An 11,826-nucleotide genomic window follows, 5' to 3' on the forward strand; every position below is an offset into this window, starting at 1 on the left:
GTGTTCATCATGTTGCTGGTTTGGGTTTGACATGTGGACAGGAGGTGCTCAGTTTTAAACCACAGACCTGCTGATCAGTGACTGACCAGCTCAGACTCAACAACTGACCAGCTGATCACAGCCACTCATGTTCATTCGCTTTGTGATTAAACATGCAGTGTCTAATTTTATGATGAAGAATTTTAATCGTTTTTTCTCTGTCATCACAGATTTTATGATTGTGGACTCTCAGAGATTCACTGTGAAGTCGTGGCCTCAGCTCTGAGGTCCAACCCCTCCCATCTGAGAGAGCTGAACCTGAGTAACAACAACATGCTGCAGGATTCAGGAGTGAAGCTGCTGTGTTCTGGACTGAAGAGTCCAAACTGTAAACTGGAGGTTCTAAAGTCAGTTCATGTCTTTTACTCTTATACACTGTATATCTACCTGATTTAAATCTCTCACAGAGGTTTTAATTTCCTTCAGTTCTCTTGTTTTCTGTGATTATCTGAGCACAAATCACGCAGCTCTTTTTAATGTTTGTCAGTCTGAACATTTGATTCAGAATTCAGTCTGAACTCAAACTGGGTTGTTGTTAGTACAGAAACTGAAGGATTTATCTGTTATTGTGCTGCAGAATGAAATCAATATCTAAATTCTTGGGACACATCTACGTATGAAAAGTTAAAAGAAAAGGTCTTTTTATATATAACTTTCAGGACACAGTGTAACTTCTACATTTATACATAAAGCCAGTCTCTGTCACACACACACACACACACACACGGAGGATACAAACACACTCTTACACTTACAGGAGCACACAGAGACTGTAAAGCTTATTTCCTAATGCAACTGTTTGAAGCATCATATCTGATCTGTCACCAACAAGTAATGATGCCTCTATTCAGACAGGATGTTACTTTGTGAACAGGAGCATAAATTATACACTATCAGTACAGTAAGGTAGGATTAAGAGATGGAGCATCTTACTTTACTGAGTAAAGTTTAGAAGATGATTTAGGATGAAGCTCAGAGTCAGTCAGCTGATGTTGATGGAGTTGATGATGATGATGAAGTCTGAATTTGAGCAGAGAGTGAGTGCTGGAACAGCTGTTTGTAAAGTGATGCATTTACTTAAATACTGTATTTGCTTAAGACTACACACACACACACACACACACACACACACACATGTATATTTCCATAATCACCATTTTAGAATTTTACAGAAAACATCTAAGTATTTTTATGAAGTGACACGTGTTTGTTATGAATTAGAAACCGAAAAGAATGAAAGTCTGAATGTGAGCAGAGAGTGAGTGCTGGAACAGCTGTTTGTAAAGTGATGCATTTACTTAAATACTGTATTCAGGGCTTAAAGTATTCCGGCACTGTGCCAGATTTCCGGCGTGCAGCGTTTGGCTGCGGGGGAAAAAATGTCCTATATTCATACTTAAAAACATTCGGTTGTGAAAAATAGGGAGATTTTTTTCATCGGTGTATCGCCCAAGTAACAAGGGTCCTTCCCCAGGTGTGTGTTTTATTTGTCATCATTTCTTGCCTTGTATTTTAAACCACACATGTCCCAAATTCTTAGAACAGTGTTTCCACTAAGTTTTTTATAGCTGTGCTCTGAGTTGATAACCCAGCAACACCAGGGGGGTCCGGGGGCATGCCCGCCTGGGAGAAAATTTTGAAAAATGACCCTTTAAATGTCACCTAGTGGTGAGATTAAAATTAAAAAAAAAAGTTCATTTTCAGAATTTCAGAATCAGAATCTAAGACATTAGACAAAATAGTGTAGAAGCTGACATTGCTGCTTGAAAATATGGGAACCTCTTGAGCATTAGAGAACTTTCTTAACACTATTTTCAGAAGTCAGTGGGCCACATGACATGGAAGCTATTGAGAAAAAAATCATCATTTCTACATATTAATATTCATATAAAATAGAGGAAGCACTAAAATACAATAACAATAGGTGCGTCTCATTCGTCCAGTTTACTAATACAATCTGCTGCTGGAGTCACTGGGTCACATGACATGGAAGATATCGAAAACATGTAATTATTTTGTATTAATATATTTATGCTAAGTAATTTAATGACAGTCCCTAAATCAGTCTCAGTGATTCAGCGCGGCTCTGGGAGGTGAGCTAACCGTCCTCCTGCTGCTCACACTGGGTGAACCTCAGTAAAGTCTCAGCTGGACCCGAGTGAAGATCCACCGAATATCCAACCTGAAACTAACTTCAGTGAGTTCAATGAGTCGCCTGTTGCAGCCTTTGAATAGGATGACGAGGATTTCAGTCCCTCAACTTAAACGCTGACTTGTAGAAATTATACAAATAGCAGTAATGACAATAATAATCTATTTCAGGATCATTTAGAGTGTAGTGCTTTCACTGTGTGCAACTTAAATTCACCATTCGCCCCCCGTGATATTAAACCTACAGAAATCATGTCATCATCAAAATCAAATGTCATTATGTTTACCAACACCTGACGGATGTGCATGATTCACGAGAGCCTCATTTTCAGGTCGGAAAAGCCGGATTGCCGGAAACTAACATTATTAGCCAATCAGAAGTAAAATGGGGCGGGTCTTGGAAAAATGTGCTTCAACCGAGTCTGCTGCATTGATCCCCGTGCAGAGACGAGTGATGGGAACGGCAGTTCTTTTTACTGCACTGAATCTCTAGAATCCGTTCATTAAAAAGATTCGTTCAAAAGATTCGTTCACCGAATCGTTCAGTGCTCTCCAACTCCCTGAACTGATAAGCAGCCAAACGATCCGTCATTCAGTTCATTAACCGGCCCTGAGGTTCACGTTCACTTACTGAGGGACGGTGCGTTCACGGACTATAGGACAGAATCGTTCGCGGGAGACGCAGCGCTGCTTTGAGTGGTATACATGCACTGAAATTATTACACGGTGAAAGTGTCCTCTGTGCACAGTAAAATCACTTAACATGATGCTACACGGATGTTAGCAACACAGCGCTAATTTTAGCAGTACGGTTACTGAACGTGAATCAACTCCTCTGCCCTGAGTGAGTGAGTGAGTGACACAGCGCCACTTTCAGCACAGTACGTGAACGAGAATCACGTCCTCAGTGACGCGAATCATGAGTGAGTGACAGCGCGAACGTGATTCACGTCCTGACGTCACTCGTTCGCGAACGACCTGTTGAGGACGTGAATCACGTTCGCGCTGTCACCGAAGCTGCTGTCATCCGACTCAGCTCTCAGCCACCGGAGCTGCAGAGGGAGGAGGGAGGGGCGGGACAACCGCAAGTGATGGTGATTGGCTCTCTAAGGTAGAGTGAGAGTTTGTAGGCCAATCAGAGGCAGAGTTCAGTTTACACACAAACCACACACGCACACAGCAGCCTCACACACAAACTAGCAGAGGTGAGCTGCAGCAATGAAGAGTCCGGAGGGAAAGTTAACGTTTTCAAAGTGGAAGTACAGACACGACTTTAATCTCTTTTGTCCACGTCTGTTGTAAACAACTCTGATCTATTGAATCATCTCTCAGCAGCACACGCTTCTACAACACTAACACTGGACAAAAACTCTGTTGCTGACGCTGTTGATGATGACAGCAGGCCAGGTGTGGCTAACGTGAGCTCCGCTAACAGCTTCACTAAAACTTGTGACACAGACTGAAGTGAATGCAATGATAGACAGGTATGTTGTTGAGAACTTGCTCCTGTTATCATCAGCTGACTCAGACTCCTTCAGAGCTTCACTGGTAAAATATCAGGGAGAACAGGAGCCGGTCCGCCATAAAGAAGACATTTTCTAAATACATATGTAGATGCAGAGTAGCTAAAATGACTGCCGAGCTCAAAAGGGGGAAGAAATAAAAGTAACGCAATAGTTACTTTTCCTGCTAACTAATTACTTTTATAGTTGAGTAATTCCGTTACTTACTCAGTTACTTTTTGAGGGAAGTAACTAGCAACTATAACTAATTACTTTTTAAAAGTAACGTGCCCAACACTGTCCAACACACAACACGATTACCGGGAGCAACAACCACAGCTGACGTACCGGCATCAATGACTGACCGTGTGTGGGAGACTTGAAAACACCGTAAAATACCAAATAACAGCTGGGCCGTTTATTTGTTTCACTCACTGAACAGACCAATGGTTGTCTTCTGCAAGTGAAGTTGTTGCGGCGGAGGAAACGATTCAGCCAACCAGCACTCGCTGCAAACTCCTCATCTCTGCTGTCACTCACGGTGGCGGACATTGGTTTCTCCATCACCCTGATCATTTTGCGGGACACTCTCTCGTGTTGTGCCCGTTTGCTGATAGCTCATCCCCGCATGTTTATCTCAGGCTCCTCGCTAGCCTTCTTCCTCCCTCCAGCAGGCAGCCTGGCCCTGTTGCTGTCCTCCTCGGACAGACGCTGAAGCTCAGTTTCTCTCACTCTCTTCTGGTCGACAGAGAAACATCTAGCGGCTGCTTCTCCAGAGTTTCCTCTGCATATTTTAAGACAGAAAGTTTGAATTTCAAGTCGTACTTTTTATTTTGTTGCTGCACCGGAGCCATGGTGATCATCAGTGTGATACTGACTGACGGAAAGCAGCACAACACGTGAAAAAGGCGAAGAAGAAAAACGTGCAGTGTCAGTGGTCACGTCTTCTTCCTTGATTTAAAAATAAATGAATAAATCAGACCCGACATTTATTTGGAACCGGCGGTTATTCACCAATACACCTGCACCCGGCGTTTAAAGGAACCCTGCGGTTAATTGAAACCCGGATATTATTTGGTCATTTACGGGACGCGTGTGCACGTTCATCGCAGAACATGATTTGTCTTTCAAGCTCTCCCAACACCTGGTAAATGGATGTAAAAAATGCAATATTTGAAGATAAAATTGCTCTGACAAAACTGTCAATGGAGTAAAAACTCAACACAGGAAAGTGATTATAGCCAATGCCTCAGTTCTTATGCTGGAACTGAAAGATGTCCTGCCATGTCTTCCAGTATGATCTAAAGATATTGATCATTTTAAATACTTTTAATGATAAATGTTTAATGATTCTATTGATCCAGACCTGACTGAGATCAGCAGCTTGTTATTAATCTGTGTTGACATGAACAGCTGTATGAATGTTGTGCTGACATGTGGATGATGTCTGTAGAAGGCTGATGATGATCCACAATAACACAATGACAAAGTCTCTCTACTCATTTTAGAGAAAAGCTCATTGATGAGGACACAGTAATGTTGAGCTACACATTTAAAACCTGAACACATCTGACTGGATTATAAATTGATTTTTATCTCCATCATTTATTCTTTATTCAGATTGAGGAGCTGCAGTTTGTCAGAGATCAGCTGTGCTTCTCTGGCCTCAGCTCTGAAGTCTAACCCCTCCCACCTGAGAGAGCTGGACCTGAGTAACAACAAGCTGCAGGATTCAGACGTGAAGCTGCTTTGTGATTTTCTACAGAGTCCAAACTGTAGACTGGAGACTCTGATGTGAGTTCACTGACTCTGTTACTGTTGTAGATCTGATTTTTAATTAACAACTGAGTTTACATTCATACATTACTTATATACATATACATATATACTTATATATACAAGTTGTAAATCTCCTTTGGTTCATATTTTTTTATTATTATTTTTATCATTATTTTCATCCACTATCTGTGAACTTTTTCTGGTGTTTTAATCTGAATTCAGTCTTCAGCCTTCTGTTTCTTAAAACAACTGTAGAAAATGTTCAGTTAGTTGTTAAAGTAAATGAATGTTTATGATTTAATCTGTTAACAGAAGATCCTCTGAACTAACATTTGATTTACAAACACTGGATTATAAATAGATTTTTATCTCCATCATTTATTCTTTATTCAGATTGTGGAGCTGCAGTTTGTCAGAGATCAGCTGTGCTTCTCTGGCCTCAGCTCTGAAGTCCAACCCCTCCCATCTGAGAGAGCTGGACCTGAGAGACAACAACCTGAAGGATTCAGGAGTGAAGCTGCTTTGTGATTTTCTACAGAGTCCAAACTGTAGACTGAAGAGACTGAGGTCAGTTCACTGACTCTCTGTTATTGTTGTAGATCTGATTTGTTAAATTAAAAATTGAGTTTACGTTCATACATTACTTATGTACATATACATATATACTTATATATACATTTTTTTTTTTGATTGATTGGTATATTTAAGTGTCAAACACCATGGTTGGTGCTCAGCCCTCATGGGCTTGTTAGACGCTAATCATATTCATCAAGTAATAATTTCACAGTTACATCCACGACAGCCACGTGACATAATACAGAACACATCATAACATAACTAAACCATAAAAGATATGGATACAAATAGAAATGGCTTGTCATATAGGATACAAAATACTTTGCCGCAGATACCAGGCCTTTTCTATACATTCTGCCAAAGCAAAAGCATCATTTTCAAACAACCAGCACAGAATCTCCCCTTCATATTTCCAAAATATATCAGGATTTTTAAACTGGATTGATTCAAATAGAGAGTTCCTTAAATCACAATATAAAGGACAATAAAAAACAAAATGAAATTCATCTTCCACAACCTGGAGATCACAAAATTCACACAAACGTAAATGTTCAGGTGTACCTTTAAATCGACCCACTTCTACTGCCAGAGGTAAGGTACTGGTTCTTAATTGAGTACAGACGGACCTCTGCCTTCTCTTTAAATTCAACAAAATATAAGGTTCTGTAACACAGTCATTCTTAAACTGAACATCATTTCTGAGCTTTGGCTTCTTCCATATATCCTGTTTCCATTGATCTTCATATTTCCTAAATAATCTTTGTCTGATTACATTTATATTACATTGCAAATTATTTTGAAACATTATATGGAAGTCAGAGGCAGACAATATTATTGAATCCTCTCCAGACCAGGGGTGATGCTTTACTCTGTCCCAATTAAACATTTTCCTAGTTAGCCTTTCCTCTGGCAGACTGACAAGACGGTCCCACAATCTCACCATTTCACATCTTTGTTTTACAATACATTGATCCCATCCTGCGTCCCCTTCAACAGCTACTTTTGCTGCATATTTATACACACCAAGAAAACACCTCAAACCACGATTCTAAACAGAATTACAATCAAAAACCTCTTCAAAGCCCCAAACCCCTGCAGTATAAGTAAAATTTACACCGCTTTACATCGCCGTCAGGCCACGCTTTCTTTTGGCACTACATTTTCTCAACCGCAAAACCCCCATATAAGCGCTAATGCGGAAGGATAAGGAGAGTTAAGTTTATTTTTTTTACGACCGTAAACCTCTCGTCCAGCAGCTGGGCCTCGCGCTGTATTCCGCCGCTCGCAGATCAGCTGTTGCCCAGTTACGCTAGTGTGTAGGGATACGGAGGTTCTGCGGTTGAGAAAATGTAGTGCCAAAAGAAAGCACGGTCTGACAGCGATGTAAAGCGTGTGAATTTTACCTATACAACGTACACTTGAACTTATATAGATTTTTTTTACGTGAGCCTTGTTTTAGGTGGTTAATTTCGCTTTTTCCCTGGACCCCGTTCACTGCAGTACAAAGCTGAGCGTCTGGGCTGGAGCGGCTCTCTGCTGCTCCAAACTGAGGCTGCACTGATCGGTGATTACGGTAGGAAACAGATCCACTATAGATATGTACTTTATATGACCCCACTTCAAAAAATCCGAACTATCCCTTTAACAGACCAGGCAGCAATTTGGGACAGGCGTTTAATTCCTTCCTCTCAAAACTCCGGGATGAAAATGTCACAAAATTCTCCAGCTTCTCGGTGAATTCTCTGGCATCCTTCTGGGCAATAGTTGTCTTCTGCAAGTGAAGTTGTTGCGGCGGAGGAAATGATTCAGCCAACCAGCACTCGCTGCAAACTCCTCATCTCTGCTGTCACTCACGGTGGCGGACATTTGTTTCTCCATCTCCCTGACCATTTTGCGGGACACTCTCTCGTGGCGTGCCCGTTTGCTGATAACTCATCCCCGCATGTTTATCTCAGGCTCCTCGCTAGCCTTCTTCCTCCCTCCAGCAGGCAGCCTGGCCCTGTTGCTGTCCTCCTCGGACAGACGCTGAAGCTCAGTTTCTCTCACTCTCTGCTGGTCGACAGAGAAACGTCTAGCGGCTGCTTCTCCAGAGTTTTCCTTATTATTTTGTTGCTGCACCGGAGCCATGGCGATCATCAGTGTGATACTGACTGACAGAAGCAGCACAACACGTGATAAGGCGAAGAAGAAAAACGTACAGTGTCAGTGGTCACGTCTTCTTCCTTGATTTAAAAACAACTAAATAAATTAGACCCGACATTTATTTGGAACCAGCGGTTATTCACTAACATATACACCTGCACCCGGCGTTTAAAGGGACCCTGCGGTTAATTGAAACCCGGATATTATTTGGTCATTTACGGGACGTGTGTGCACGTTCATCGCAGAACATGATTTGTCTTTCAAGCTCTCCCAACACCTGGTAAATGGATGTAAAAAATGCAATATTTGAAGATAAAATTGCTCTGACAAAACTGTCAATGGAGTAAAAACTCAACACAGGAAAGTGATTATAGCCAATGCCTCAGTTCTTATGCTGGAATTGAAAGATGTCCTGCCATGTCTTCCAGTATGATCTAAAAATATTGATTATTTTAAATACTTTTAATGATAAATGTTTAATAATTGTATTGATCCAGACCTGACTGAGATCAGCAGCTTGTTATTAATCTGTGTTGACATGAACAGCTGTATGAATGTTGTGCTGACATGTGGATGATGTCTGTAGAAGGCTGATGATGATCCACAATAACACAATGACAAAGTCTCTCTACTCATTTTAGAGAAAAGCTCATTGATGAGGACACAGTAATGTTGAGCTACACATTTAAAACCTGAACACATCTGACTGGATTATAAAGTGATTTTTATCTCCATCATTTATTCTTTATTCAGATTGTGGAGCTGCAGTTTGTCAGAGATCAGCTGTGCTTCTCTGGCCTCAGCTCTGAAGTCCAACCCCTCCCATCTGAGAGAGCTGCAGCTGAGTAACAACAAGCTGCAGGATTCAGGAGTGAAGCTGCTGTGTGATTTTCTCCAGAGTCCAAACTGTAGACTGGAGACTCTGAGGTCAGTTCACTGACTCTGTTACTGTTGTAGATGTGATTTGTTAAATTAACAATTGAGTTTACATTCATACATTACTTATATACATATACATATATACTTATATATACAAGTTATAAATCACCTTTGATTCATATTTTCATGTTTTTTAACCTAGATTTAGTCTTCAGAGGTGCACATGATTGTAGAGAGGCTCAAAGTCAGAAAAGGGCAGTATGTGTGTGCACATAGTGCGCCACATTTATTTTCAGGCCTTAATAACACAATATGTAGATGAATGTAAAATGAATAAACACAGTAATTATAGAAAGCTAACTACTTAGCTGTGTATCCTGTGTAGCTGTGAGTGATATATAATTGCCATTTCTTTTGTGTCAACAAATTATTGTCAACATGAGCTTATTCACATTATCATAATACTGAGAATTGTTTGGAAGACATGCAAATCAGCTGCAATTCTAAAAAGCAATCAAACACTGGTTTATTATTAGGCTATTTATTGGAGGGCAAGTGCAAAGTAGAAATACAGGCTACACATCTAAACATGTGACAAAACCAAGAAATGTGACTGTTAGTAGGAACAGCATGTTTACAACAGCAAAGGCACAATAAACTCGGGAAGAAGTTTATTGTGACTTTGCTGTTGAGTTTACATTCATACATTACTTACATCCATAAAGTTATAAATCTCCTTTGGTTCATATTTTCATTTATTTTTAATCTGAATTCAGTCTTCAGACTTCTGTTTCTTAAAATAACTGTAGAAAATGTTCAGTTAGTTGTTAAAGTAAATTCATGTTTATGATTTAATCTGTTAACAGAAGATCCTCTGAACTAACATTTGATTTACACACATTGGATTATAAATTGATTTTTACCTCGATCATTTATTCTTTATTCAGATTGAGGAGCTGCAGTTTGTCAGAGATCAGCTGTGCTTCTCTGGCCTCAGCTCTGAAGTCCAACCCCTCCCATCTGAGAGTGCTGTGGCTGAATAACAACAACCTGAAGGATTCAGACATGAAGCTGCTGTGTGATCTGAAGGAGAGTCCAGACTGTAGACTGGAGACTCTGATGTGAGTAGAGGGTTTGAGTCAGTTCATGCTGGTTTCAGCAGTATTGTACTAAACACAGTATCAAAGTAAAGATCCAGTATTTCCTGCTTTCCTCAGTGAAGCTGTGAGAGGAGAACAGTCAGCCAATCAGACGAGCCAGAAGCTTGTTGTGATGGTGTGTTTGAGTTGATGTGAAGAAGACTGTTGTTGTTGTGTTCATGTCTACAGGAAATAAAGCTGATCACAGCTGACAGCATCACAGGAAGTATAGAGACAGTGTCCTCATTCATCAAACTGTCGGAGCATCAAATCTGATCTCAAAGTGTTTGTTCTCTCATTTCAACACTGAAGAACTCATCAGTTCATCTTTGTCACAGCTCTCAGATCAGTCTGACTGAAGGCTCTTATTTCAGAGAACCATCATTACATTTAGTAACCATGTGGTCTGTATACAGACCAGAACCTCTGCTGAAGTCTAGAAACCACAGCTGATGTTTTACTGTTCAATGTAGGACCTTTAACATTATATTTATATCTGCCCATGTGTCATTTGATTTGTCCAGATATTTTATAACAGACTCCATATTTACATATTTGTCATGTAATGTTTCCAAAGTAGATGAAATCTTTAAATGTGAGTGAGACTCTGGTTTTTAACAGCAGTAAATCATCATTAAAGTGAGCTGTGAGTATCTGTTTCTGCAGTAATGATGCGTTCAGGGACTGTCAGCAGTTTATTTCCACTGTGTCCTTCAGTGAAACCTGCAGAGTAAACAGACTTGATGTCCAAAGTGTCTGCAGGTCTGTGAGCTTCACTCCAACACGTTAACATGAAGCTGAAAGGAAGCTGGCTACGCTACACAGCCGCTCCACTTGTGGTCTGAACAGGACTGAAGTCCTGCTGGTCTTTATATCACTGACTGACAGCTGATGGAGGGAGTCTCTGGAAACACTCATTTATCACTTCTGCTGTCTCTCTGCTTCTCTCATCAGGTGGAAGTGGTAATCTCTGTCAGAGTGACGAGAAAGGTGGAGGTGTTGAGAGGATCAGCTGTGTCCTGATGATCCAGAGAGGTTGAAGCAGCACCATCAGCTGGTGGGTGGAGAGGCTCTGACTGGGCCGTGTTACTGGGAGGTGGAGTGGAGAGGAGAGCTTCATCCAGCAGTGACTGACGGACCAATCACAACAAGTGGAGATGACTGTCAGTGCTGCAGTGTGAACTGCTCTGAGATCAGCTCCACTGTCACACACAATGTCCAGTCCAGCATCATCCCTGTGTTCCTCTGGATGTGACAGAGTATCATCAGTGTATCTGGACTGCTCTGCTGCTGCTCTGTCCTTCTACACAATCTCTGCAGACACACTGACACTCCTCCACTCCTTCTGCTCCACACTCACACACCTCCTCCACCTGGACCTCCACCTGGACCTGGACCTTTATTTGTTTATTCTCTCACATATTCTGAACACAAAGAGCCTCAACAACTGTTTGTCAGCAAACTGTAGATCAACATATTTAATTGGATGTTTGTTTTTGCTGTCAGTTGCAGCTCCACCATGTGGAACGATGGTGAATTGCAGTTTATTTCTAAATTGTATTTTAGAAGTTGATGTGAAAAAGCAGTTCTGGTTCTGACCACCAACACCAGATTCTCTC

The 11,826-nt window shown here is 41.0% G+C and overlaps 1 protein-coding gene across 1 annotated transcript in view; it reads left to right on the plus strand.

The window, feature by feature from the left end:
- LOC115569889 (NACHT, LRR and PYD domains-containing protein 14-like) overlaps positions 1-11,258 on the plus strand; it is a 75,362-nt gene extending 64,104 nt beyond the window's left edge. The window contains exon 10 of the mRNA XM_030398096.1: positions 11,198-11,258. The gene's annotated coding sequence lies outside the window, so the exon portion shown is untranslated. The remainder of the gene's footprint in view (positions 1-11,197) is intronic.
- The last annotated feature ends 568 nt before the right edge of the window (positions 11,259-11,826 follow it).

This window comes from Sparus aurata, chromosome 19, assembly GCF_900880675.1.
Source record: "Sparus aurata chromosome 19, fSpaAur1.1, whole genome shotgun sequence".
In the NCBI taxonomy this organism is placed as follows: Eukaryota; Metazoa; Chordata; class Actinopteri; order Spariformes; family Sparidae; genus Sparus; species Sparus aurata.